Source organism: Orcinus orca, chromosome 10, assembly GCF_937001465.1.
Source record: "Orcinus orca chromosome 10, mOrcOrc1.1, whole genome shotgun sequence".
Lineage (NCBI taxonomy): Eukaryota > Metazoa > Chordata > Mammalia > Artiodactyla > Delphinidae > Orcinus > Orcinus orca.
The window spans coordinates 6,519,019-6,544,578 of record NC_064568.1 but is presented as its reverse complement, the minus strand read 5'-3'; the positions used below and the strand labels follow the sequence as shown (position 1 = coordinate 6,544,578).

The 25,560-nt window shown below is 51.8% G+C and overlaps 1 protein-coding gene across 3 annotated transcripts in view; it reads right to left on the bottom strand.

Moving 5' to 3' along the window:
- Window positions 1–25,560, bottom strand: part of ATP2B2 (ATPase plasma membrane Ca2+ transporting 2) — a 353,733-nt gene that overhangs the window by 265,599 nt on the left and 62,574 nt on the right. For 2 of the 3 annotated variants that reach the window (XM_033437364.2, XM_033437363.2), the window contains exon 2: window positions 11,394–11,438. The exons of the other annotated variant lie outside the window; for it this stretch is intronic. The gene's annotated coding sequence lies outside the window, so the exon portion shown is untranslated. The remainder of the gene's footprint in view (window positions 1–11,393; window positions 11,439–25,560) is intronic. 3 annotated transcript variants of the gene reach the window in all.

Here is a 25,560-nt window from a genome sequence, read left to right as displayed (position 1 = left end):
GGTGGAGAGAGAGGAGAGCCCTGCTCCGGAGCCGGCCAGGCTTGCGCAGGAACCCAGCTCTGCTACGTATTGGCTGTGTGACACTGGCCAATTGCTTCACCGCTCTGATCCCCTTGTGTGAGGATTGAATATGCCTGGACAGGGGAAAAGTCCGCACAGAGCGCAACACAATGGAGTTGTCTGTCCAAGTGACTCTGACCTGGGGATCCCCCACAAAACCAGGCACCCCCAGACCTCTAGCACTGGGGCATCCCACCTCAGAAATGATCTCTACTTCCTGTTTATGTTATTTATTTATTCTGTTATTTATTTCTATTCCCTAATCTCTGTTTCTATTTCTCCTAACCCCAAGGTCTTTTCCAAAGCCAAGCAGGATCCCAGAAGGCGGTGAGTGGGGGGCCAGGGCAATGTTCGATCAGCCAGACTCCAGTTGCCCCTCCTTCGCCCCCCTGCCGCTCTGTCGAGGGTCTCTGGGCATGTGGCCAGCACACAAGACTTTCTCAAGGTCCAATTTCCATCATAGGCTCTACACCACCACAACCTGCTCAGCAGCATCCCATTCACAGTTGGGGAATCTGCCCAGTAGGGATGCAGCACCCCTCCTTCATACATGCACACAGGATTATGTACTCCCAAGCAGTGAAGATTCTAAGCACACAGGAGGTGCAGGGTGAGGTCTTACTGCTTGACCGATGGCTGACACACAATTCATCAACCACAGGTGGAGGACCAGGAATCTCAGGGTATGGAGTCATACATGTGGCTTTGACTCAGAATCCCCAGAGGCATTACCGTGGAGCCCGCCGGGATAAGGGACTGAGGGTACCTGCCAGTGCCACCATCTTAGAGTGATGTCCCTCTAGCACCTCCAGCTCAGTATGGCCACATCTGAGCTCATTACGTGTCCTTCCTGCCCCCCTGCCACCTGCTCCCCCTCCTTCGTTCCCTGTCTCATCAAGAGGCCCCATTGCCCATCCAGTCCCCGCGGTACAATTTGAAATCACCCCAGACTCCTGCTTTCCCCTTACAGTTGAACTTCCACCCTATCTTGACGCTCAAACTCAGAAAAAAGCAGAGCTGTACCCTGTTCCTCACCTCCCGATGACCTTGGTCTAGAGAACGGGCCTCCAAGAGTTTAAGGACACAGCTTCCTCCTCAGACGTCTTCCTGTGTCCCTTCTCATCCTGTCCATACTGCAGCCAGACTGAGTTTTCTAAGATGTAAAACTGACCACATCATATCACTGTTTTCAAATCTTCAGCATCTCTCACCTGCCTGCAGGACCAAGTCCAAACTCCTTCACCTGGCATTTGAGGCCTTTCATGCTGTGGCCCTGTCAATCTTTTCTGCTTACTTTCTGCAGTCTCTGGTCAGGCCTGCTGAGCCTGTCACCACACCCTATTACGTGTTTGTGTGTTCAGACCTCTTTGCACTCATTGATAACATCTTGGCTGTCTTTTGTCCCCTGAAGAACTCCTATTCATCCTTCAGGAGCCAATCCAAATGGCCCCTCCCCTAAAAAATCTTCTCTAGCACCCTGAAGTCCAGTTGGCCTCTTCCTCCCCTAGACAGACCCTTTCTTATCATGCATCACATGACACTACAGTTATTTAAGCAACCATCCTCCTGGCAAGACTAGGGGCACTTCTGGGTAGAGGCCTCATTCTTGTCCTCCTTGAACGCCCTGGTACCCAGCAGGGAGCTTGGCATGTACATGGCCCTCAGTTAACATCTGGCAAAGAATGAGGGAAGGAGCTAAGGTTCTTCAGGGAAGTCCTATAACTGTCTTGCTCTGGCCGTGAGTCAATAGCAACCTTCCTTCCCCAGAATTCTGGGCCACCTCAAGTGGGGGCAGAGCCAAGTCCTGCTGCTGCTTCACAGAATCACCAGGAACGGGCTCTTGAGCTGTTTCCTCCTTCAATCTCCGCAACAACAGCTTTACCAGCTTTGTTTTTCTAGAAGTCCCAGAGCCCATGGCTCCTTCCCAGCCTCTGTGGGTCCACGGCACTTGCAGCCCCTCACCCCTCCGAGTGTGTCCCGGGCCAGCTGTGCCAGAGGAGTGGGCCTCTCCCACGCCCCGGGCGCCGGGGCTCCGGGCTGGAGGGGTCTGCAGGGTGCGGAGCTGTCCAGACCTCTGGCTGCCAGTAGCAGAGGCGGGCAGCCGCTGCTGCAGAGCCCGCAGCTGCCCCCACGCAGGACTGCGGCTGTGGCAGCCGCAATTAACCTCCCGGCATCGATCAGTCCTGCTACTACAAGCCTCCTCGGCGCGCCTGGCTGAAGCCGGGAGCTTTGCAAGTGTGCGTAAAAAGAAATAGAAAGTTAAAGAAAAACATCTAAGAAAAGGCCATCGGTGGGGGCTGGACAGTACACCATTTGCCAATACAGAAATGATACTGGCCGGGGTGCAGGAAGGCCCCCGACCTTCCTGCAAGGGGAGGGGTGGCAGAGGGATTTCCAGATAACTGAAGGTTAACCCAATAAGAGCCAACTCCTTTGCCTACCAGGTTTCTGGGTTGGTTTTAATGGGAATGGGCATAAAACTCACAAGGTAATGTGTAGCAGACCTCCCTTGTAATTTAAGCATCTTTTGATGACTCAGAGCTGTTGAGGTGAACACGCTGGGACGCTGCAGTGCCTCCGCTCTATTCCCAGGTGAGCGGGCTGTTTGGTCAGACACTGAATGACCCCGTAGTGCTGGTCACCCCTCAACCAACTGAGCTCTCCATCCCCCTGTGATGCTGTGCTGCCCACTGCCCTGTACTGTTCCTGATGTCACTGCACATTCCCAGTGGACTCATCACAGGTCTGGAAAAACCTGTGACCCAGTCTAACCTCCCAGACCACTGCTGGTTCCTTTGCTTCTCCCCATTCCCCTTTTATTCTTTTTTTTTTTTTTCCTCACCTATCTCTCTAGCTAGCTAGCTACCTAGCTAGCTAGCGATCATCCTTTTTTTGGCCCACTGTTCCAGACTCTGGCCTTGAAGATCTGATGATTACATTCCCGGCCACCAAAGGGCATGAGCCTTCCTTCCAGCCAATCCCTGACCAATCAGTTCTGGACTCTGGACTCTGGAAGCCTCTCATTCCCTTCGGTTATTTTTGGAGTGGCCCAATTTGGGGGCATTTCCAGGACCTTGGGGCTCTTCCAGGATTTGAGCCAAGGGATTCCCAAATTGCGGTCTGCCATGAACTGCGTTTGAGGAGAGTGGGCCCCTGGGACTTGCAAAGATGATAGAGGGGAAGGAGAAAAGAACAGCCAAGCCAACTGAGGGACCAGATCAGGATCAACGGCGGCACCAGCCTCAGAAACTCAGTTGAGGGCATGCACGTGGGCAGTAGCAGGCAGACTCTGGACCCAGGCTCCAGACCCCGTGGGCCCAGCTTCCCATCCTGCTCTCCTGCTTGTCGTCTGGGTCATCTAGGCAAATTCCTTAGCCTCTCTGTGAGTCAGTTTGCTCGAGTGTGAAGTGGCAGCAGTCTGGAGTGAAACAGCTCACACAAGTCTCCAGGCTCGGCACCGCTTTAGAGCCGTGACCGCTTCCTCCTAACTGCCCCTCCTTCAGATCTCCCAAGGGGCACATGGAGACGCCAAGAACTAAGGAAGGAAGCTCCAGAAAAAGCTGTGAAATACGACCTGCAGCCCAGATCCAGCCAAGGAGGTTCGGGAGTCAGGGTTTCTGGAAGGCAGCACGGAACCCCCGGGAGAGTTGAAAGCGCTCCGGCTTTTCAAGAACTGGCCCTGTGGCTGCCCGGGGAGGATGGGTGAAAGCAGACAGGGCCAGCATCCCTCAGACTTGTTCACCACCTGCCTCTTGATCCCAGACATTTTCAAACCCACGCCCCTGGGCCCACAGTTTCGAGCCCCTTTCCATGTCACTTGTGCATGGGAGTGGCAGGATGTCATGCCCTCTACCCTATATCACTAAGTGCTATCTCCTGCTAGATGCTTCTGCCCACACAACTGAGACCAAGCCATCAATACATTTGCTGCAAAAGGAGAATGAAACAGTTGGGACACAGACTTCCAGGTAAAGTGACCGGCTCGACAGGTTCCAAATTGAGAATGTCCTAGGCCTCACTTGCTCTCCAAGGAGCCAGGATTCCTAGTTCCCTTCTTGAAAGCAAGGATGAGCCTCCATCCTCCCAAACCCACACAGCACCCTGGGTCTCATCCCTTTCCCATGTCCTCTTTTGCCCTCCCTCCCTCCCTCCCCTACATAAAAAGATTTAGGGAGGAAATAATAACACCTGCCAGCCTCCTAGATCCAACTGCCTCCTCCCCATCTCCACCTGGATGTCTAATGAGCATCTGAGAGTCAACATGCCCCAAACACTACCCTTCATTCCCCCACCAAACCTACTAGTCCCAGGCCCCACCCCTGGTCTCCCTTCTTCTGCGGGTCTTAGTAAATGGCGCCAGCATCTACCCTGTTGTATCATAAAGAATTGAACTGCTTTTTGTCCCTGGTTCCTGGGAAGGAGACTCTAAATTCTTGGAATTTCCCAAGAGATAGCGGTGTCTTTGCTGTTCCTGAGCCCCTGGGACCACACCTGAGTTTATGCTAATGCGCTGAGTCAGGATGGGGGCGGGCCACCAAAAAGACCAACCAGGGGAACAGAGGGTTGGGGCGTATGGGCCAGCCCTGCCTCCAGGGAGGGGGAGGGCTAGAGATGCAGTTTAATCACGATCGTCCTACGTGTCTCTTCATTTGGCTGGTCTCGACCTGGATCCCTTATCATAAAACTGTAATTGTAAGTATAGCACTTGCCTGAGTTCTGAGTCATTCTAGTGAATTACGAAACCAGACGGGTTGTAGGAACCCCCAAATTTGTAGCCAGCCCATTAGAAGTATGGTAGCCTGGGGACACCACTGGTGGCTGGCATCTGAGGTGGGGATGGTTTTGTTGGGAACCGTGCCGTTTATCTCATAGGGTCTGTGCTAACTCTGGGTGGTTAGTGCCAGGTTTGAACGTCAGCACGCCAGCAGTGTCAGAATTACCCCCGTGTGCCAAGAGTCACCCATGATTCCTCTCCTTCTCTCTTCCCCCATATCCAATAAAAGAGAGAGTCCAATCAGCTCAACCTTCACATCTGTTCAGAACACCGCCACTCCTCCCCACCCCCACTGTACCGACCCGGTCCAGCCACCAGCCTCTCTCACCTGAATTACTGCCGCTGAAGCCTCTTCCCTGATCTCCCTGCTTCCACCCTTGCCTCCTGCCGCCTACGCTCCACAGAGCAGCCAGGGGGCTGCAAGTCGGCCACGTGCCCCTGCTCGAAACCTTGAAGCCTGCCCCCATCCGTCCTGGAGTTAAGGCAGAGTCCTTGCCATCTGCCCTCACTTCCCTCCCTGACCTCAGCTGCCACCATGTGCTCCCCTGCTCTGTCCATTTGGCCACACTGGCTTCTCCATGCCCCCAGACAAGCTTCGGCCTGCCTCAGGACTTTCCCTTTATCTGGAATGTTCTCATTCCTTTCATTCAGTCTGAAAGGTCACCTCCTCAGAGAGGCCTTCCGTGACCACCTTGTGTAAAACTGCCCCACCCCCAGTCCCTCCCCACCACCTCTTCTCACCGGCTTCACTCTCCCCGATAGCCTGGACAGTCTAATAGACAGCAGCTTCGTTGTTGACTGTCCACCTCCCTTAGTGCAACGGCAGCGCTTGAGGGCAGGGGCCACGTCTGTCTTGTTTGCTGCTGTCTTCCCACTATTTGACTCAATAAATAGCTATCAAATGAATGAGTAAATAGGCCCACCAAGAAGGCTGGTCAGATGCTGAGAAGGGCATCGTACCAAGGATGGTGTGTTTCATCGAACCTTTTGCTTTGCAGCTGGTTGTAATAAAGATGTATTTACACGGATGTGGAAGGAACCACAACAGGGCGGTACAAGAGTTCAAACAGTTCGAGTGAAAGATAAAAAATGTTTTGTTGGTAGGTAACCAACAGATGCTCTGAAAGAAAAATGTGCCAGGTCATTTACTTCAAAAGTTACTGAGAGATGAAAGACAAAAAAGGCAACTGGGAAAAATGCATTGAATGTGGAATCTCCTAACTTGGGTTTTGGTCTTGTTTTTCTCATTTCCAAGTTGTGTGACTTTGGACAAGTGGCATCCTCCCCCTGAGCCTCAGTTTTGTTATCTGTAGAATGGGGGGGACGCTAATAAGGCCTCCCGGCCTGTGTCCCAGTGTCGCTGTGAGGGTCCCGTGAGAGGCAGATGGAGGCAGGCCTGTAGGATGTTACTCAGTTTACTGCTGTGCTAACATCCACTGGGGCAGGAGTCCCAGGACATTTCCCAGGAAAGATGCTGACGGAAGAGATTTTGCTGAATTAGAAGAAAATGCTAAACCAAGTTGTCATGCATGGTGGGGCAAAATTTTCTCAACAGCTGTCCCCTCCACAACTCTGAAATCCCGGGCACAGTCCTGGGTCCCAGCCTGGGCCCTGATACAGGGCCGCAGGCAGGCGGTCTCTCCACCTCCCTGGACCTTGAGGTCCCTGGGGGCCGACTGCCACGGCCACTGTGAGGCAGAGTCCCTCTGAGGGGCTGGCAGTTGGACTGTTGGAGCTCGGTGTGGGGTGAGAGTTTGGTAAAGACACCCCCAAATATCTCTGGGAGTGTCCTCCTATCTGCCCTTGCCTAAATCCCAAACCTGGAGTCACCTGTGACTCTCCTCCTTCCTGCCCACATCTTGACTGTCATTCTCTTCTGTTTACTTCCTGTCACCCACAGACACCATCGAGTCCAGGTTACTGCCATTTCTCACCAGGACAACTGCATCAGCCTCCTAACTGGTCCCCTTCCTGCTCCTGGCCATCTATTCACTCCAACGCAGCGGCCAGATCAGTCCTTTAAAAACACAAGTCTGTTCCCGTCACTCCCTGACTATAACCCTCTGAGAGATTCCTGATATTCTTAGGCTAAGATCCAAACCCTCCTGACAACAGTGGCCTCACGATGCTGTCCTCCTGCCTTCACCTCTGACCTTTCATCTCACCAGCCTCACCCCCTTGCTCTTCTTTTTTCTGAAATTTTCAATTTATATATATACATATATTTTAATTTTTACTGGAGTACAGTTGATTTACAATGTTGTGTTAGTCTCAGGTGTACAGCAAAGTGAATCAGTTATACATATACATATATCCACTCTTTTTTAGATTATTTGTCCATATAGGCCATTATAGAGTACCGAGTAGAGTTCCCTGTGCTAAACAGTAGGTCCTTATCAGTTATCTATTTTATATATAGTGTGGATATCTCAATCCCAATCTCCCAGTTTATCCCTCCCCACCCCTTACCCCCAGTAACCATAAGTTTGTTTTCTGCATCTGTAACTCTATTTCTGTTTTGCAGATAAGTTCATTTGTACCCCTTTTTTATATTCCACATATTGAACTTAAAAGCTTTTGCACAGCAAAGGAAACCATAAACAAAATGAAAAGATAGCCCTCAGAATGGGAGAAACTATTTGCAAATGAAGCAACCAACAAGGGATTAATCTCCAAAATATACAAATAGCACATGCAGCTCAATATCAAAAAAACAAACAATCCAATGAAAAAATGAGCAGAGGATCTACATAGACATTTCTCCAAAGAAGGCATGAAGATGGCTAAAAAGCACATGAAAAGATGCTCAACATCACCTCACACCAGTCAGAATGGCCATCATCAAAAAGTCTACAAACAATAAATGCTGGAGAGGGTGTGGAGAAAAGGAAATCCTCCTACACTGTTGGTGGGAATGTAAACTGGTACAGCCACTATGGAGAACAGTATGGAGGTTCCTTACAAAACTAAAAATAGAGCTACCATCTGATCCAACAATCCCACTCCTGGGCATATATCTGGAGAAATCCATAATTCGAAAAGATACATGTACCACAATATTCATTGCAGCACTATTTATAAGATCCAGGACATGAAAGCAACCTAAATGTCCATCAACAGAGGAATGGATAAAGAAGATGTGGTACATATATACAATGGAATATTACTCAGCCATGAAAAAAGAATGAAATAATGCCATTGCAGCAACATGGATGGACCTAGAGATCATCATGCTGAGTGAAGTAAGTCAGAGAGAGAAAGGCCAATAGCATATGATATCGCTTATATGTGGAACCCCTTGCTCTTTGTATTCTAGTAATGCTCAGCTTCTGTGTTTCTAATACTCCTTGCTCACCACAGGACCTCTGCAGTCTGTGCCTTTGCAGGAATACATTTTCCCCTTATTTGGGCTTCCCTTTTCCTCACCTTCATCTCGGTCCATCATCTCACATCTATGACCTCGTCAAGTAGATGCATTCCCACACACCCTCCAATTTCTTTAATAAGCACTTCCTCAAGGAAGTGCATCTTGATTCCATCACCCCTACCCCACCATTAGGCTCTCACAGCAGACTGGGCTTCATAGCACTCACTGCATTGTAATTATTACTTTATTATCTGTTTCCCCCACTAGGCTGTAAGCGCCATGAGGAAGGGACCATGTCGGCCTTGCTCACTCCGCTCTCACCAGAGTCACACTCATAATCGGAGATTGATAACTAATAAAATTGTCACCCCGGAATCATTTTGGAATTATGCTCCACCTACCTCTGCAGCTTACATCTAATCACTGATTTCCTTTACACCACCAACCTCAACCCACGGACACTTGCTGAGGACCAACTCCTCAGCCCAGTGAAGCCTGGCAACAAACAGGGAGGTGTGCAGACAAGTCCCCATGATGTGGTATAACAGTGCTCTAATGGGGGGCAGCCCGAGAGGAGGAGTGACTGCCTGGGAGGTCAAGAAAAGCTTCCAGGCAGAGGGGCTCCGTGAATGGGGCCTTACAGGATGCTTAGGAGTTTGCCAGGTTGGGGGTGGACTAGAGAGAACAGCATGCACAAAAGGCCCGGATAAATAAACAGCACTAACAACATCTCCCAAATCTCCTCTGGAGTTTTATTTCCAGAACTTAGATCTAGATCCTCATCCCAGCACTTCTGCAAATCCTCCTAACTAGATTTTTCTGCCGCTTTGTTCTCATTTTCGCTCAAGAACCTGCTATAGCTCCCTACTACCCTCTAGCTTAAACCTAAGGTGCCTGCCTGCCGTTGGACGCCTGCCTCAGCCTCTCCCTACCTCTCTCACTCTCAGGGACATTCTTGCTCATGACTCTCTGACGTAATCAGCTTTGCTTCTACCAGATTCAACGACCACCACCTTCCACACCCGACTCGCTTATCCTATGCCTTCTGCCCACCGTTGATTTTATAAATCAATATCACTTTCAAGTGGACACTAAGAAAAATTATTTTTTTGAATTTGAGTGTTCAGAAGCCCATTTGAATGATTTAATTGCTTATAGCTAAGTCACTGCTTCTTACTGCAGTAGACATGCTTGAGAGTTTCTCAGTAAAATTATTTAAGCCTCAGTCTCCTCACCTGCAGAATGGGGATAAGCATTTCATCTTGTTCTCAGGATGAACTGAAGCGAGAGATTCCCACCACACCCTGCGCACCTTCCCTACACATGGCAGGGACTCAGCAAATACCAGTTGCCATGCACACTAATGCCTTGCTGAGGCCTGGAAATGCGGAGGGAAGGCGATAGGGCCCTGCTCTCGGAGGAGCTGAGCAGGGAGAGGAAGGGCCAATTGTATCCTGAGGTGAGAAGCACCTTGGCGGAGGGAACAATCAAGCCCACGTTATTTTTGGAAAATGGTCACGATCTGGCTTCCTAGCTCACAACCACAGCAAAAGCAGAGGAGGAGGCCACGCCACCTTCGACAGAGCTTTAATCCTTCCTCACTACCACCTTTTACTTCTCCATCAAAACTTACCTGCCCATGTCTTGGTTCCCCAAACCCTGCTATCTGCTAACGGCTAACCTGGTCAGAGAAGTTCTGCAGTAGACATGCATGCCCAGGGCTTCCTAGACCACTCCAGATAGCGTTTGGAAAAAAACAATGCAAGCAACACAGGCTTATTACGTAAAACTCAGGAAACACCGAAAACCCAAATTGCCCATTCTCTTGTAACTAACCTACAGATGACATCTGGACAGAAGCTTTCAGAGCTACCTCATCCTTTCCCAAGGAGTGACGCAGATGGTGGCAGGGAGTGGGTGTTGGGTGGAGAAGCCTCTCTCCTATCAAACGCCCTGGAGTGACTGCTGATTCCACCCAGGCACAGAGCCAGCTCCCCACACTTGTACCCCGTGAAAGGACGGTTTCTCTGATTCTCCGATTTCTCCGAGGTTGCTAGGTAAGCGGCAGCCCAGGGCCGTTGGCAGAACTCCCAGGCAGTCCCCCAGGCAAAGGGGCTGTGTCTCTGAATGTTTGTAAACGGACGGACAAACAGTCATGAAGCTCTGGGACAGTCCTCTGTGGGCTCCCAGGCCCTCGTTCCGTCCCAGGCCCCACCCAGGCTGAGGCAGGGCCCTCCGCACAGGGCTCCCCCTTCTCAAGTCCCCAAGTCAATAATACCCCTCGGTGTGGCTGACCTCCGTCAGACACAAATTGAAAAATAATCTGACAGCATTAAAAGATACTCAAGCGTGAATGACTGAAATGATAGCCATGTAACCCACCCGGGAACATTGCTCTTTATCTCAAAAGGACATTGGCTGGGACTTCCCTGGTGGCGCAGTGGTTAAGAATCCGCCTGCCAACGTAGGGGACACAGGTTTGAGCCCTGGTCTGGGAAGATCCCACATGCTGTGGTGCAACTAAGCCTGTGCGCCACAACTACTGAGCCTACACTCTAGAGCCCGCACGCCACAACTACTGAGCCCGCGCGCCTAGAGCCTGTGCTCTGCAACGAAGAGAAGCGACCACAACGAGAAGCCCGTGCACTGCAACGAAGAGTAGCCCCAACTAGTTCTCGCCGCAGCTAGAGAAAGCCGGCGCGCAGCAACGAAGACCCAATGCATCCAAAAAAAGAAAGAAAGAAAGAAAGAAAGAAAAGAACAAAGACATTGACTAACCCAAGCACACCTCTGTTTCAGTGGAATATTTCAGCAAGGTAAAGTGGCAACATACAGGCTCTGTGGGGACAGGGAAGGGAGAAGATCACACCTGCAGCAAATGTGTCCAAACCTCCGTTTTACATCTGTTTCTTGCTTCCTTTTCCTCCCCAGCTACTTACAGGTCCACAGAGTTTGGGGAGCAGCGGCCCAGAGCCTTGGTGTCAGGAAGGCGTTAGGGAGGCTGGGGCAGTCCGGGCAGTCGGGGTGGGGAGGGGAGGTCGACGGCGCTGAAGTGTAGGTGGGGATAGTTGACTGTACGGAGCGGTGGTTTGCAAACCAGGTGTTTCCTAATCGGGGCCATTGACGGCGCTGAAGTGTACGTGGGGATTCTGAGCCCCCCAGGTGAACCAGGGGTCTTGGTCTCACACTCACCTGTCTCCTGGGCTGCTCTCAGTCTGCTTTCCAGGTGTGAGAAACCTATAAGCAGAGATCAGAAACGCCTGTCAGAGGGGCTTGTATTTTCTGGTGGCCAGGGATGCGGATCTGGCTGTTTAAAATTTAATATTTGAACTGATCCCAGTATTTAGAAACCGAGGGATTGCACACTTAAAAGCCGGCTTTCTGACCCCTCCGGGGAGAGCTGCATCTCTGGGCCACGTGCAGATTGGACAGTCATGGGCTGGAGCTGCGTGGGGCTGTCCCTCTAGGCCCACAGATGCTCCCCAATCCCACCCATCTGCCTCCGTGGGCGCTGGAGTTAGCAGCCCTGCTCGGGCATCTGACTGTGCGACCTGCACAGCCCAGGCTGCTCCCCCTCTCGGCCCTGCCAGGCTCCCTCCCTCACCCCTCCCTTCTCTGCTCCAGATACACAAACTGAGAATTCCGGGGAGAGAACGCCAGGCCCGTCCCTTGGAATAATCAAGGGTGAGAAGATTGAGTCAGACTCCAGGCAAAGTTTGGGTCAGGGGCCCTGCCACCCCCTCTCCGGGGTCCCTTTCCAGTATCTCTGCTCTGCAGCTCTGGGGGGCTGAATCAGGTAGTGTTCTGAGGGTTTAATAAAGGACCTCTTGACAAAGATGTGAGCAGGAGTGGTGCAGTTCCCCAGCGAGAGCCAAAGTGGCGGTCCCGTTGCTACCATCCCTAATCTGGAAGGGGGTGGGAGGAAGAAATAGTTTCCAGACCCAGGCACACGGTGGGCTGCGTGGGAAGACTCCTGATAGGAGTTGTCACCTGTGGGCAAGGCACGCAGCCAGCCCAAGGTGACCCTGAGAGGGACAGCTGGGAGACTAAATACCCCAACATCTCCCCCACCCCTCACTCTACAGCTTGTCAGGGCTCCCCATTGGCCAAAGCCAACAGGAAGCTGGAGAGGGAGGGACTGAACGGATGCAGCCCTACAGGTCCCCTCCTGGCACAGGGCGGGGTGGAGAAGGGCAGACAGTGGGTCTCCAGGGGTGAATGGCAGGTATCCAGGGCAGTGGCCCTGCCTCCCGTGCCCCGTTCACCCACTGGATCCACACCCCTCAGGCCGTAAGCCAAGGCCGACCAGGTCCTTCAAGGGGTCAGAAGCTCGGTTCCACTCCAACCACTATTAGTTGGCCCCCAACCTTCCAAAGCCTCTCTGTTCTGCTCACCTGGCCTCAGCCTGAGTCTTCTGCCCCATCCTACAGCTACCCCCTCTCCCCCAGCACCTGGAGCCCCATCCGGGGGGCCCTGAGCTCACCTCGCCACCCGCACCTATTCTCTTCCACTGGACACCAGTCAAATTCCTCTCACTATGGAGCCGGGCTGTCCCCTTCCCAGAAGACAGCCCAGCACAGGGTTCACAGAGGTCTGGGAGCAGAGCTACGGGGAATCCACAGGCACGGGGCTGACACAGAGCAGTCACGGAGAGAGCGGCCAGCTAGTAAGAACAGAGGCCTGACAAGAGGCGGCCAAGTGCAGGGTTTCGTGGAACCCAGAGCTGGAAGTGACCCGGGAGATCACCTGCTCTGGCACCTGCTCTATGCAGATGGGCAAACTGAGGCCAGGAGAAGTGGGGGAGGCTTGCACCGCAGACACAGCCAGAAAGTGGCAGAGCCGCTGTCCTGTTGGCCTGCCAGGCTGTCCCTGCCTCCTGGCCTGGGACACACGAGGACCCGGCTGAATCAGGAGACTGGTGTCAGGTTCAGTTTTCTCAATAATGGTTTTACTAATAAGCACCAACATCAAGGGGTCCTGGTTCATCCTGTCTTCATCCCAAATCTGTGAGGCAGGTACTGTAGTGATGCTACAGATAAGGAAGGTGAGTCCCAGAGGAGTTACCCAGCACGCCTTAGACCAGCACGGCAAGGGAGTTCTGTAGCAGGGGCAACAACATTGACGGACAATAATGATAACGAGCACTGCCGACGAGGATGTTTTCTCCAAACTGGCCCCGTGCTTAGGTCCTCACACACACTAGCCCATGAAGCGTCTTGTTGTTTTGGGAGTTTTTGTGTGTATTTTTTTTTTTTTTTTTTTTGCGGTACGCGGGCCTCTCACTGTTGTGGCCTCTCCCATCGCGGAGCACAGGCTCCGGACGCGCAGGTGCAGCGGCCATGGCTCACGGGCCCAGCCGCTCCGCGGCATGTGGGATCTTCCCGGACCGGGGCACGAACCCGTGTCCCCTGCATCAGCAGGCGGACCCTCAACCACTGCGCCACCAGGGAAGCCCTGTTTTGGGAGTTTTTAATGAACTCTTCCCACTTGGTTAGAATGTGGAGGGTATATATATCAGCTTTACTGAAACATAATTGACATATAACATTATGTGAGTGTAAGGTGTATGTGTCATGTGATATGCTTATATATTGCAAAGTGATGATCACTGTAGCGTTAGCTAATACCTGCATCACATCACATAATTACCATTTCTTTTTTGCTGTGAGAACATTTAAGAGCTGCTCCCTTAGCAACTTTCCAGTGTATATATCCCATAGTTTTAACCGGACAGGACTAGCTATGGGTTATTTAGATGACTCCTGACTAGTTTCCACACACTCATTTTCTGACCCTCTGCGGGCCTCTCCCTGACATTTCAGCCTGTACGAGGCAGAAAGCAGAATCAGCCACCTGTCACGCCCAGTACCCTTCCATGATGTTCAAGGGGCCTCCCCAGGCTCAGCTGGGCCCACCTGCTCTTCACCTGAGGCCCTGAACTCACACACACAGTGGCAAGGGCCCAGGCTGTGGACAGCCAGGCCTGCCTCATCGGCGGTGCCCTGTCTTCTCCAACAGGGACTGCTGGGATGAAAGCCTGATGAGCAATCTGTCCTCGCTGGCAAATTTTTAATTATGGAAGAAAGGAGACCCCGGCCCCTGGCCCAGCCAGCACTGCAGGGAGGGTGGTGCTTGGGTGTCACCACTGTTAACATTTTATCCACACTGACAACAGCTATGAACCCTGCGTCCACGTTTTTCTGTCCGTAAATGAAGGTGAAAGGCTAAGATGAGGGGTGATTGGCGGGAAAACCGCCAGACCCCCGGCATGGAAAGTTCTGAAGTGACATGAGGGTGAGTGAGACTAGGTCTCCAGAAGGCCTGGGGCAAGGCCAGGCACGGGGGTAGGGGGTATGGGAAACTGAAGGCCTTGCCGGCTGTCAGTCAACAGCTCTTGCCCTTCTAAAATGCAGGTGATGCACCTCGCTCCCTGGATCCTCTAACGGTGAACCAGCCGAGACAGGGCTGAGCTTGGAGCACGGTCCCTGGGTGGGGGCCCCAACCCCCGGGCTTCAGGTCACTGATCCAGGAGAGCAGCAAGCCTCTGGGATTATCCACAACTCAACTCCATCCGATTTCACAAGTCAGCCCATAAAGAGAAATGAAGGCCTGAGTTCAAATCTTCACTTCATCTTTACTGGCCCATGTTCTCGAGCAAGTCACTTCAACCTCCTGTGCCTCAGTTTTCTCCTCCATAAAATGGGAATAGAAATAGCCACTGGAGAGGGCAGTGATGAAGAGAAACTGAGAGGATGCAGGGAAAACATGGAGGGCTGTGCCCGGCATACAGTGAGTTCTTGATAAACATTAACCATAACAAGGAAGAAAGAACCACCAGCTCCGCTTGCAAATTACTTATAAACTAGTGGGGATCTCACACCGGCTAAGAACAAAAATCACAAGGAAGATGAAGTAAGGGTAAAACGACACTACAAAACACCCGGAATGAGAACTTGGGGTGTGGGCGATCATTTTGATTTAGAGGTAGCAATCAGGGGAGGCTCCCCTGAAGAAGGGACCCGGAAAATACACCTCCAAGTACCTCCATCCTTTGTGAGTTCAGGGACTAATCGCTGGTGGGAGGCCTTCCCCATCCTGAAGTCCCCTTTCAGCAAATTGGGCATCGATGAGGTTACAGTGAGGACTGCTTCTCAGTAATACCACTGTTTAGCCAATAAAGTCACGAATCATTGGCTCCCAGGGGCCCCAGACTTTCTTCCAGGAATCTTCCCAGGATTGCTTCAGCCCATGTGGATTCCATGCTTCTCACGTGGCACTAGCAGCCAAAGCCCAAACCACATGCCCTGAACAGCCTGCTAGCAGGGGTAGAGCCCTGGGTTCTAGTCCCAGCTCGGCCCCCTGCTTCCTGTGAGATGTTGACCAAGTGCCAGCCACTCTCTGCGCCACAGCTTCCCTAGCTGTGCCCGGGGGATGCACTAAATTAGAATCCCCCTGAATAAGCTCTGGGAAGCACTAGACTTTTGAGAGGCTGCTTAGAGGGGGCCATGGTTCATGCTGCAGCCCCTGCCGCCCTTGTAGATTTCACAAAGCAATGAACACATCAGGCTCTGATAAGTCCTGCAACATAGAAACCGGCTTAGTTTTGCTGGACCCAGCATTTCCCAAACTAACTTGACTTTCAAACTTTTTTGGGGGAGTAATGTCTATTAACACCCACAAAACTAGCATTCCTCAGAACCCACTTTGGGAATGCTGGCCTCAAAGATCTCTCAGGTACCTTCCTGCTCTGTCAATAAGGGGATTCAATAAGAGTCTGGGGTGTGGAATTTCACCCTCTGGGTAATTTTTCCAAAACGTCTCTGCTGCATTTCTGACCAAGATGGGAGGGTGCCCTCCTCCAGCTCCCATGGCAGGTGCCGTGTCTGGATCTCCATCACAGCCATCCTTGCCCTGCAATGGTGGGTGTGTCTCTTCCCACAATGGACCATAAGCTCTTGAGGGATGGACCGTGTCTGGACACTGGTGTGTCCAAGGGCTTGACAAACTCAGAGGCTGAAACACATACATACACAGTGTGTGCTCAATAAATATGTTTAGGGATGATGTTTAAAATATTTTACACGGGGCATGTACCAAGAGGGACTCAAGCTATAAATAACCTACAGGTGCTTGTCAGTTGAACACCAGCCTGGTGGAATGAATGAATGAATGAACGACAAGACCTGTAGGAGAGAACATAACTATTAAATAGAGAGAAAAAGCACTTTCTAATGCAAAGCCCAGTGCTCTGTTTTTAACATTTTTTCCCCTTCTGGGTTTTCCTGGCTTGGCTATTCAGATCTGGGTATGGGGGCTGGGTGCTACGAAGATAACCCTCCCCCCAGTGCCCCAGGCGGGAGCCAATGCCAGAGGAGAAAGTGGGCTTTTCTGTGTCCTCAAAAGAGCTGGCAGTAGGTTCAGCATTTCAAATATCCTTCTGAAATCTGAATCCAAAATGGAACATTTTTTCGAGTAAATAATACCCTTGAAGTCAGTTCAGGGCACCACAGCCCCCTGAACTTCAGAGGTGGGGCGGCACAGGGAGCCGTCAGAGCACAGCGCACCCCAAAGCCAGGTCTCCTGGCTCCCCCAGGCTGCCTGCCTTCCAGGGGCAAGAAGAGTGGGGGCATTTCAGGCCTTGGAGTATCCAAGAGACATTTTTCTCTGATCAGACCTGCTAAGGCCACAGGGAGATTCTGGAAGGCCATGCCCTGGGGGCCCTACAGGGTCATGGGCTTTGGGGGCCCTGGGTCAAGGGTGGGGGGGTGGAGACGGAGTGGAGGAGTCTGGTGGCTGAAGGTAAGATTAGAACGGGTCAGGGTCCTCTCCGAGGGACGGGCAGCACCTGACGCCGTGGAGCTAGCGGATGGCACGGCTTCAGATTTCCATATTGGTTTCTCTCCGCCATCAGGATTTGAAGCAGATACCACCCGGTTTGAGTTACAGAATCCGGCTCATGGCTTCCTGACCTTGCAGAGGAGGTGTGAGTTCTCAGGAGGGGCCAGGCCCGGGGCACATCCAAAGGGTGCAGGAGAGAGTGGCCAGGACAGAGCCAGGACAGCAGGGCTCCACTGGTGGGAAGCAATGTCCACCTCAATTTAACCAGCAGTTTGCCTTTTTTTTTTTTTTTAGTGTTTTTATGGTTACTTTCTATTCATAACTGCTGTTACCATTTTTTTTCCATTTATGGTAGCAATAAGTTTCATTTTGATTTTTTAAAAAGTGAGCTCATTTGAATAGAAACACAAAGTACTTTTCAGGACAGGTGACCTCATCTACAGGTGAGGAGGAGGTATGACAATGACTGGAATCTGGGCAACTCTCATCTAGCCCAACCTGCCCACATCCCAGATGCATACACGGAGTCCAGAGGGGAGGGATCTTCCCCGAGCACACACAGCTGGTTGATAGCAAGAGTCGGGATGAAGAACTCAGGGTCAGGGTCTTTCTGTTGGGCCATCTCTTCTCTGTGAAGCCAGGTTGTGAAGCTCCCCCAGTGTGGTCCTCACGGTGCAGGGGAAACCTGCTGCCTCCAGGGTACTGGGGGCTCTGCAGAGGCCGGACCTGAGCCATATTCATCTCTCTATGCCACAGAGCCAGTCACAGAATTGGTGTTCAGTAAGAATCTGGTGAAAGGAATGGATGGCGGGGATGGATGGGTAGATGGATGGATGGATGGGTGGGCGGATGGATGGTTGGAGAGACAGGTAAGTGGATAGAAGAAGATGCAGAAGGAGAAAGAAGGGGATGGACGGAGACATTAATGAATAAATTATGTGGCTGATGACTTAGGCTCTCCCTCCCAACTTCACCCATCTAAGGGTATTTTCATTCTGTTAGAGAACTAGCAGAAATTTCTCTAAGACAAAAGAATTCATGGTGAAATTTCAGATACCATGACAGACTGGGAGAGACAAAGAACCTTCCCCTGTCCCCATTTCACCAGTGAGACCTCGAGACAAAAGTGAGTGACACTGCTCAGGGAGCCCAGGGCCTCAGCTTCTCATTTGGCTTTTGAAACTTACTCTATGACCTTGGATGAATTCTCTCCCTTTCCTGGCCCTCGCTTTTCTCATGCATAAAATGGGGGGTGGGAGGCAAGTCAAATGAGTCCCGCTATCTCAGCCTCCTAGGACCGACCCCCACCCCCCCGCCCAAGGCCTATCAGAGGCCAAAGCCCCTCCAAGCATGTCCGATGCTGCCAGTAGGCACTGAATCCTTCAGTCAGACTCGGCTTTTCTAAGAGGTGAGCACCTTTCTGCAAAGTGATGTGCTGAGGGCAGCCAGCCAAGCAAGAGCCCCAAGAACAGATCAGCCATGGGCTCCATCTTGCTGTGCCTTTGGCACCAGCGTATATAAAGGAGAAAACATCAGAAAGGCTGGTGACATGGAGTCAAGTCCTGCGTCCCCTAAATGATGCATCCCTTCACATATAAAACTGTCATGCACAGGGTGTGGACAAACCAAAGGTGGGAAGACAAGGGAGGGGCGGGAGGGAGAGGCTCAGAGCACAGGCCCCTGGGTCAGAAAGGCCTGGGTGCAAATCCGGCCCCTGCCCCTTCTTAGCTGTGTGACCTTAGGCCAGTCTCTCTGAGCCTCATCATCGTTTTCTTCCAACGCGGGGCACCTATTAGCTCGCCACTTCACTGCGCGGTTGTGAGTCAAAGAAGATAATCCGTGTGCATGGCTGGGCTCCGCTTCCCCAGTGGGCTGCATGGGGATGGCTGTTTGCTCAAATGCTAAGTGTTTTTTGAGCACCTAGACATGCCAGGCCCTCTGCTCTGCTCTGGGGCCTCAGTGGTTTACTAAGGCAGCCCTAGTGTCTAACCTCGTGGAGTTTAAAGTCTCGGGGAAGAGATGGGGAGATGGTCATTTACAAAATGGTCACTCCAATGAATGTGAACTGTCCCTGAGACAGGTTCTATAAAGGGGAAAGTGGGGTGGAGCGGAGGCTACGTCACGGGGATCCCTTTGTCCTGGGGCAAGCAAGGGTCATCAGGGAAGTGACTTCAGCTGAGACCTGAAGGGTGTGCAGGCTGTGAACAGGTAAAGGTGTTGGAGGTGGGGAGTGGGTAATGGGAATAGGGAGAGAGGTTTCGCAAGTGCAGAGTGGTAGGAGGGACACAATGTATTCAAGGATCTGGGAGGAAGCCAGTGGGGCTGGAGCAGACAGCAAGAGGCAGCGTGGTATCAAATGAAGCTGGAGACGTAGGCAAGAGCCTGAGCGCCCAGCGACTCGTGGGCCATGGGCAGGGCTTAGGGTTTTTTCCTGGGAAAAATGGGAAGCTATTAAAGGGCAGAAAGTGGAAGGGTGAGGAGTCCAGTTACTGTGATGTGGAGAATGGATGTACGGAACCCAGAGGGGATGCTAGGAGCAGTAGGGCAGCCACGCCTCTGTCCAGGCGAGGGGGCCCAGGCTGGTTGGTGGCCACAGAATGGACATCAGCCAGGAACAGCCCTCATCCAAGCTTTGGCAAATGACTAATATACAGGGAAGTGGCGCCTGTGAGGCACCAGGACATCCCCTGTCCCATTTCAGCGAGGTCTCTTAAAGGCCCTAAAGCTCAATCTCAGCCCCGAGGAACAAGGCAGGCCCTCCCCGGAGTCCTCAGTGCGGGATGACTTCCCTGGAGCGGGATGTCCATGTGATAGTTAAGGTAATGCTTATCCACAGACTTTACAGTTTACAACCACCCTTCACAGCCTTTATCACATTTGATCCTCACAACCGCTGTCAAGGTGGGAGAACTCCAAATCCAACCTCTTTCCTGACTCCCTTTTGAAGAATAAAAACCATAATAATGATAATAACTATTGCTATACAGTTGATTCTTATTATTAGTGGTAGTTACGTTCTATAAAATCTCGACAAACACCGAATTAGCGAATACTGAAACAGTGGTCCTAGCGGAAATACAGGGATAGGTTCCTGTGAGCCTCAACTGACAACATTTTCATCAGCTGATCCATACATAACCTTGTTTTATGTGTGTTTCTGTATAAAGACACCTTATTTAGTATCCACTGTTGATTCGCTAACAGTGAACTCACGCCTGAACGATGCTCATCGGACACATGTATTTTCTTCATAAGACGCATCACAGCCTTCCTGGCTTAGGAACACTAGACAGCACTTCAGCACCGTGCGTGGGGGCCATTTAAAACAGCCAAATCACCAACAAAAAGTGCAAAAACGTGAAAAACGTGGCACCAAGTAGACCACCAGGAAGCACACTTGTTGACACACGAGAGCTGAAACAAGAAAGCAGAGCGACACCCTGTTCAACCTCAGCTGGGAACCTTCACGTCGGGTGACTCAAAGTTTTCACCGCTTTGCACATATCTGCAAATGACTGCAAAAGCACCGTGAGTACTGATTTGAGGGTTACAACTAAAATTGAGTCAGGAGGCAGATTTAATGAGTAACACGGAATCTGAGAAGCATGAGGATCCCCCAACGCCGGGCCCTCTGGGTGCTGGGGGCGCAGAGCCCGCTCTCCCAGGGCTGACCCTTCATCTGCAGAGTGCGCGCTGCCTGCCAGGCGTCATGCACCCTCACCACCCTGTGACGGTTATTTTGCAGAGGAGATGGCGAGCTCTGGCTGCAGGTGGAGGGTCCCAGAGCGGGGGAGTGGCCCAGCAGGGATGTTAACCGCACCCCTAAGCTTCATCTGCATGCCCTCATTCTAAAAACTGTCTTTACATCAGGTTTCTTAAAACCCTGATTCATTTCCGCCTTCCTGCCAAGTAAGCAGTTCAGCTCACAAACTATATTAATCCCTGGCAGAAATTCATTTAAACAAAATATTGCCAAGCAACACAAAGGCAGAAATCCTCTTACGACCCACATGGGTATCGATGCTTGGCGTTGAGGGAGGGCTGAGCCTCTTACTGCTGGATTGTCAACACACCCAAATCCTGGAGCAAAGAGTCCAGGCAGGGCCAGAGGACTGGCCTAAGAGACACGGCCCGCCCCCAGGACAGGATGACCACTCGCCATGGTGGGGGGCAGGCACAGCTCTTTGCCTGACAGTTTCATGGGATCCTCATAGAAAAGGGAGGGCAATGCTTAAGGGCTGGACACTTTTTAGTGAAAACCAGCTTTATGATCCTGACTATTTAACTCCCCCAAATGCCAAATCCTGCATTTAAGACTTTCTAAAGCACTTTCACATCCATGGCTGACTCCACTTTCCTCCGACTGAGAGGTAGGTGGTGGTATTAGCCCAGTGGAGAGACGAGGAAAGCGAGGCTCAGGGGAGGGGAATCCTTTGCCCGATGTCACACAGCCAGGCAAGAGGCAGAGCGGGGATTTGATCCCATGTCTTTTGTCTCCCAAGGCACTGTCTTTCAATCGCTTCCTCATGTAGAGAAAGGACGGCTTCTTCCTCTGAGTTGGTCCATTCCAAACTGGAACTTGTGTTTCAGAAGCAGAAAAGGGGAAGTACATAGCTGTGCGCACTGACCCTATCCCATGTGGATCGGTTTTGCAGCCCAGCCCTGCCACCTGCCAGCTGCACGTCCTGGAGCAAGTTACTGATTCTCTCTGTGTCTCAGTTTCCTTATCTGGAAATCTCTAAAGTAGTATCTGCCACAGAGAGTGGCTGCAAGGATTAAATGAGTCAATATTTGCAAAGTGCTTAGCATAGAGTTTGCCACTTCGTAAGTGCCATGTAAATGTTTATTAAAATTAAACAAAATTAACCTAGGTGTAAATCAGAAGGGGAAAGCATTTGCCAAATCAATCTTCTAATTCAGTTGAACTCCATGTTTATATGCTCTAATTAACACTACTATTAACAGCCACGTGGTAAGTCCATCTTTCCTACCTATAGCAACTTCAGGTAGGAACAGAGTTACACGACAACTCTGCGTGTAAATAGTACTGAACCCGTTTTATAGATGAAGACTCCTGGGGCTCAGAGAGGTGAAGTGACTTGCCCGAGGTCACATAGCTGGTAAGTGGCAGAGCCAGGTTTCAAATCCAGCAAAAAGACCTGTGCCTCCCATCTGATCAGCGGTGCCTAAGCTCCTGCTAACTGAGACAGGCTCCTGGAGGCCCAGGCTTTGGGAGAGAAGGTCGTTGCCAAGGGGCTGCTGTGGACACAGTGGGACAGACCATGCAGAGTGGACCCCACTCCTGCCCCCAGAAGAGAACTCCGGGCTCCATACGCCCCATGCGAAACAGGCCCTGCCTCCTTTAACAAGAGGCATGGGGTCCCCTGCATTCTGGCAGGAAGGAGCAAAAGCGGCTCCACGTCAAATACAACGTCAGGATTAAAATTCAGAAGGTGGCAGAAGAATTAACATGACTTGATGGCAATTTCCCAATCTGTTTGTTACAGAAGTTTCAGGAGGGCTGTATTTCTCACCCTGAGTGGTTTGTGCCCAAAGCTAAAATATTGTCCCACATCCAGAAGAGAGAAGGGACTTTGAAGTTAATGTGAAGCAGGCCCATGAGGTCCCTCGCCTGGATCAGGAGGCTCAGGTTTGAGGCCTGGCTCGGTCACTATCTTGCTGTGTGACCTCAGGAAAAGCCTTTCCTTCTCTATGTCTCATGAGCAGTGGGAAGTGGCCAGAGGCTGTATCCAGTCTGGAGACGATTTTTTGTTGTTGGCAGGGAGATAGGTTTAACAATTAGGAAACTTACATATAAAAGTGCAGATTTCTGGATTTTCTTGAAAATGGGAATATCTGGCTCCTGGATCTCACCTTCCCACAAGGTGAACTATTGGATGGCATGAGTGTGACTGTTCCCTTAGAGGCACCAAAGTCCCTCTAAGTCCCACTATTCCTCGCTGCTTATACCCACCTCCCCCCACCTTCCTGCAACCTGGCATCAGTCTGGCCCTGGGGACATCTGAGTTTGCCACCCATGCAGTCAGTATCCTCTGTGGGTCCTGTAAGCATTAACAGTTACTGGTTTCAAGAGTGTCCCTCCATGTTAGCTGTCATTGTTCTGAGGACCTGTGGGAACAGGGACCTCGCCTCCTTGCCCTGGTTACCCCAGGGCCCAGCACGTGGCAGGTGCATCACAATTTTTTGATGAAGCAGACTTCTGAGACAAAGTTGACGGTGGAACGAGCCCTGAACGAAGTGGGAGAGCCTGGCCTTGAGCTCTACCCTGCGACAGAGGGACACCTGTCATGGAGGGGTCCCTGCCTTTCTCCTGGGCTTCTCTTTTCGCCTCTAAAGAGGATGGGCCAGCTCTGCCAGGCCCCCTGCAGGAGCCTTTGGCGTGAGGCTCTGCCCTCTGCCAACATGCAAATTGCTCCACTCTTTCTAGGACTGAGCTTCACAGAACTTTCTCGAGGGACAGGTTTGCTAGGGAAGCCCCATCACATAGGGAGTCAGGGCTCACAGGTCTGAGCTGGGTGCCAGGGAGACACGGCAGCATGTTACTCAGCTCGAGGAAAGGGAGATGACCCCTTAAGTGTGGCTTCAGGGACCCTTCCGTGGATACTAGAGGGGGCAGGCCGTACCTGACAGAGGACGGGCCTTCCAACATCCACAGGATCACCAGGTGAGTGTCCATCCACAGGAACTGGTGAGTTCCCAGTGGCCCTGCTGTGTGGGAGGCAATAGGGAGTGGTGGGGACTGTGGGGGCTTGCAGAGTGGCCACCGCTCAGCTCACAGTTGCCCGAGCTTCTAAAATTTTCAAAAGGAGTTGGAAACTCAGGTTTTTCCACAACATCTCTCAGTTTGGGGATTTGGGCAGCTAATTCCAGTTTAAAACAGCAGGTGGGATAATGCAACGTACACAGAATTAAACATGTATCCACAGGATTAGCCCGAAGACCCCCCAGTTTGGAGGCTCTGAGTCAGAGTCTCAGGGGTTAGGAGTGTTGCAGGTCAAGTAATCAGGAAGCAGCTCTAAAATCCACATGCAGTGCCCCTCCCTCCACCAATGACACCCTGAGGACACCAGGCAATGCGACTTCCTGGCTCTTAGGTATGTACGGTGGTGAAGTTTCTCCATCGTACCCCTGTGCCATTTCTTCCCATGTCTGGAGACTCGGAAGTCCACCCCATCCCTTCCCGCCACCCTCTCCAGTGTTCTGAGCACTTGGGACGCAGGGACAGACAGGAATCAGACGCTGCTGTCCAGCACAGTCTGCCATGATTTGGCCTTGGTGGAAAATTCCACTGGCTCCTCCTAGGTAGCACTTTGTGCACAGCGACAACACAGTAGCCAAGGGCATCCTCCCACAAAGCCCTGCTCTTCCCTGACAAGGATGGCACCTTCTCGGTCATCCTCGTCAATCCCTGCTGGCTTTGCACTGACCAGGCAAGACCACCCTCTGCAAATGGTCCCCTGGGGGGTGTTTCACTGAGTGCTTCCTGGCCTCAGCTCAAAGAGATTCCTGTGGCGAGAGAGGCTGTGTCGGTGGCTCTGACGCTCACTCCCAGGCTTTCCTGCTGGGCCTCCTGGGACATGTGCAGGGGCAAAGGACCCCTCAGGGCCACCCAAATTGAAGCCTTGGGTCCCAAAACTTGCACAAGTGTCCAGAGATACAAACCATGCCACTTAGCAACTGGATGACCTCCCACAACTTCAGCCTCTAAGAAGGGGATAAAATCCTCGGTCTGCTGACCCTACAGGGGCAGGATGTGGGCAAGCCCGATGCAGAAGTGCTGTTGTAATGTAAAGGCAAGTTTCTCTTCCTGTGGCCCCTGAGTGCTCTCCTGGCATCAGTGATGAGCTGCTTCGCTCACCCAAATGCTCCCTGCCTCTGAGAGCCCGGGACCCACAGACAGGAACGTGAGGTGACAGTGGGGGAGGCTGGGCCACTTCCCAGGAGATGCACAGGGCCGGTCCTGAAGGTCTGGCTTCATGCCCACACCACCTTTCTGAGTTGGAGGAGGCTGGAAAAATGAGCTCACTCAGGCCGAGGGACCTGGTTGCCTATGGCCCCACGCAGATTAGAAAGAACTTCTAGAAACAGGGATTGTTCTAAAAGGTGAAGACGGTCCATTTCTTCCCTGATTTAAACTGCTCAGGGGACTTTCACTTCCAGCTAGGATGGAGTAACAGAGACCAGCTTACCCTCAAGCCTGCAAAGACTGAAAAGTGGGCAAAACGTACAAAACAATAATTTGTTTGCAACTGGACATCAGACAATGAGGGACAGTGGTAACCGAAAGATGAGAAATAAGAAGTGAGCCCAGTGACTGCCCCAGCTTACTGACTTGAGAAGTTTCCAGGCCATGGCTCAGCAGGGGGAACCCAGGTGGAAACTAGTGGACTCCTTGCATTGAGGAGATGGAGCTGAGGGTCCAGGACTGGACACTGGAGAGACAAGAGCAGTGCAGAGAGATCTGGAGATCGCAGAGGGAACCCTGCAGTACGCAGCTGAG